This window comes from Manacus vitellinus, unplaced genomic scaffold (genome assembly GCF_001715985.3).
Source record: "Manacus vitellinus isolate BGI_N305 unplaced genomic scaffold, ASM171598v3 scaffold_20_pilon, whole genome shotgun sequence".
Taxonomy (NCBI): domain Eukaryota; kingdom Metazoa; phylum Chordata; class Aves; order Passeriformes; family Pipridae; genus Manacus; species Manacus vitellinus.
In genome coordinates this window covers 13,523,724-13,527,553 of record NW_021939471.1, presented here as the reverse complement: position 1 = coordinate 13,527,553, position 3,830 = coordinate 13,523,724, and positions in this window count along the sequence as shown.

Here is a 3,830-nt window from a genome sequence, read left to right as displayed (position 1 = left end):
CCTGCCCGCTCCGGGCTTCTTCTGCCACCGGATCTGCCTGCGGGCACGGGGTGCTGTGGGCAAGGGCCTTTGCATGCCTACATCCTGCTTGACGAGGGCATGGGCGACAGGGTGACTGTGGAAAGGTTGGGGTTATGATAAAAGCAGAGGGGCATAATGCATTGGATGTTATCGAGGCGCTTGGTAGGTGTTCAAAGTCGGAGATGGAGCCTGTAATTTTCTGGCAGTGTGGTCCTTGGGGTAGGATGCCAGTCGTCGTGTCTGTCAAGTAGCATCAAGAGCAATGGTGGCTTACACATGTGATTCAATTTCCCCAACCTTTTTATCGCAAAATTATCAGAGGGAAACCAATTGTTACTGTGTTACTTTATTACACAGCTTATCCGTCTCCAGATAGTCAGTCCCAAATATGAAAACTTGCATAAAAGCCTAGAGAATGAACTGGCCAGAGCTTCAAAGCCAACTTTCACATCTGCATTTCAGAATAGGAAATGTGAAAATCGTTCTAATTCCCTCTTCAAAAATCTCATGGCTAGAATTACTCAGTTCCTGTTGCATTCATCTTGTCCCTAGATAACAGGGAGCTGTATCTCAGTCATCAATTCCTCACTATCCCGCAGCCTCACCTTTCCCAGTTCCAGTCTCCTGGACATGTGTGCCTGAAGCACATGCCTGGCTTGGGCCACCCCCTTTGCCAGGGGCTGACACTTTGGCCGGCCGCTGTGTTGTCAAGCCTCCTGCCTCACTGCGGCTCCTCTCCTCCTGCACACACGGACAGCATCTTGTCTACAAACCGTTGGCTTCTTCTGCCCATGAGATGGGTCAAGAGAACCAAAGCCATCACAGACATGTAGGGAGGGGTGGGACAATCCCTATACTGGCACAGGGGCTGAAGCCCACTTGTCACCCCCACTGCCCGGGACAGGACCTTCACTGTACCAAGTACCCAGTGCCAAGCCCAGGGCAAACACACTTGACTCTCCATCGTGGTTCTTGTCATCCCAGGCTATTTTCCCCACACTTTATTGCACTTTCTTATTGCACTCTACCCCTCACATCCCAGTACATAGGCTTTCTCGCACCTTTCCAGAGAACAGGCACTTTGGCTCCCTGCAGCTGCCTGCTGCTGAAGCCCTTTTTCTGGAGGCCAGTGAGGATGAAGTGTTGGATGAGGAGGGTAGCTAGGGGCTGCCAGAAGCCTGATTCAGGGTGCACCGTGCCCAGGCCCAGGTACCTGAGCAAGGCTTGTGGAGCCCCAGAAAGCTTTTTCCCCTGCCTACCCTGGGCTGGGAGCATGAGTCATGCTCCAGTACAAAGCAACCCTGAAGTCAGCCCCATGCCAGGCAGTCCACCCCTCTCCTGGGGGTGCTTGGCCAGATCCCTTGGGCCTGATAAAATTTCTCAGACTGAGCACTGCAGCTGAAATGCCACTGCTCCTGCCAGCTGTCCTGGTCAGGGGAGGTGGAAAGAGCCATTTCCCATCTCAAACCATTAAAAAAAAGCATGAAAGTGATGCCATATGATTAAGGCCTTGACAAAAGCAAGAAAAACAGTGGAATGCAAAGTCACTCTGGGTCATAAAGAGGGAGTAGGGAAGGATCTCGGTATGCCTCTTGTTCTCTGTAGGAAAACTAGTTGATCAGCTGTGATTTCAGCTATCTAGTGTGTACAGTAAGATCTGAACTGCCCCTTTTGCACTACTTCAGACTTGTGTAGCCAGAAATGGCCAAGTAAGAGCAGACTGGTGTTAAGCAGGCGCCACTCAGCTGGTGCCACTACCCAGCAAGGAGCTGAAGTTGGCTCGTTTTTCAGAGCTGAGTCCCCGGGCGGAGGCGCACTCGCACCCGAGGGCCGGAGGAGTGGCTGGTCCCCTCTGCCCGCGGCCGGTCCCCGACGGGGCTGATGCGGCTCCCCGCCCTCTGGTGAAGGTATAAATCCTTCTTTGGACGCACCAGGAACTGCCGGCCTCTCCGATGTCCTCATCTTAGCCGTGATAGATTGCGAGCTGCTGTCCGCGTTTCTTCATGCTGTGAGACTGCCAGGGACATCTGACTTCCTGTGCTCGGGCTCCTTGAAATTCTCATTTGCTAACTCACACCCTTCTCCCTTCACACCGAGGCTGTTTTATTGTTTTATAACCGTCCTTAAACTTCCAGTCCTCAAAGATCTCATTGTGGCAGGCTTCACACTTTCTCCCTTTCCGAAGCCCTATGCCCTCACTGTTTGCAGCAGTTTGGTCACTTACAAAGATCCGTCGGGTGCCCGGCGAACCCGCAGCCTCTGGCACAGCTCTGCCGAGCCACAGCTCACGAGATGAACGACTCAAACTCATTTTTCAGGGGACCCTGATTAAAATGCCATAAACATCCAGGAAAGAGAGAGGACGTTCCATCTTTCAGTTGGTTAGAGGTTTTTTTGTTTTGTTTTCTCCTGACGCTGGGCTTCCCTGTCCCCTGAGAAGTATAAAGAAATGTTTGAACGGGTATCCACAGCGAAACACCCTCGGCTCCTTTCTGAAGAGCACTTCGGGAATGCTAACTCCCCTTTGCAGTTTTCCCTACCACACGCTCCTGAAATAGGCCGGCATAACGCCGTGCAGCTGAGCTTCCACCCATCCCCGCTATTCCGACCCAGTCCCATTTTAATAGGACAGATTCAGCGAACCTTTATTTAGAGAATAAAAGTTTAAAGCTGAAGGTTATTTATGGTTCCACAGAGATAGGTCCTGAGTGGCTATTTAGAAGCACGTGATTCCAATAAACTTTGTTTTATGGCTTGAGAGTTGACAAGCCAAAATATAATTCCCACCATAAATTAGTTTAAGAGCATACAAGTGCAGATGCTTTCGTTCCTGGAAGCAGTAATCGGGAAAGTGTTAGCAGGGAACCGTCGGCAGGAATGCGACCGTGCAGGCACCTCTGCTACCGGGTCCCCCAGGCCGCGGGGGGAGCGCGCAGTAAGTCCGCTTTCAGCCTCCCCGCCGCCGCGCTCGGGCTCTCTGTGCCCCGAGGAACTTCATGGGAACGGGGTACCAGCCTGGCAACGCGGAACAGCTCTGTTGGGGAAATGGCAGGTAGAGCTCAGGTGGCTAGGGGTGCGCCGGGATGAGCCGGCTGGTCCCTGTCTGACATTTCTGAATTTGATGGGATTTCTTATTTGCAGCTAACCATTTATTTTTAAATTAAAATTAAAAAATTAAAAAAAAAAAAAGAAGGATGCTTAGTGGCAAAATGCTGATATTAGTCCACTCTCCTCCCAGGCTCTGTATGTTACCCAGAGTGGGCAGAATTAAAAAAAAAAACAAAAACCACAAACAAAAATCCAACCAAAAATGATCTTGGGAAGCTCTATTTAGTGAACTATTGATATCTGGGCAATTGCCCTGTGTTTAAAACAATAACTCTCCAAGATATCGTAGGAAGGCAATAGAGGAGGTGAAAAATAGCTTAGAGAAGAGGATTCCCCATTAGTATTTACTTTTGAATATACGACGCTTTTCAGGAGCATTAGAGTAAGCACGTGTTTTTGTTTCCCTTATTGTGCTCTTTGAATATATTTATTAAAATATTTGAAGAAGGTTCAAGTTAAATCTATCCTTCCATAGTGCAAACAAAGATGTATGTCTCGTGGTTACTGATAGGTTAATTAGGTGATCTTAAAAGGGATCTATCTTAGAATAACCGGATATTCATTCTAATAGAACTGTAGTTCTTTCTGTGCTCTACATGGATATGATGTTGCATGGCGTATTGTGACATTTTGTGGGTGATGGTTTAGCAAAGGTGATCTGAATATTTCATTTCTTAGTGACTGGATTGCCACAGAACAAA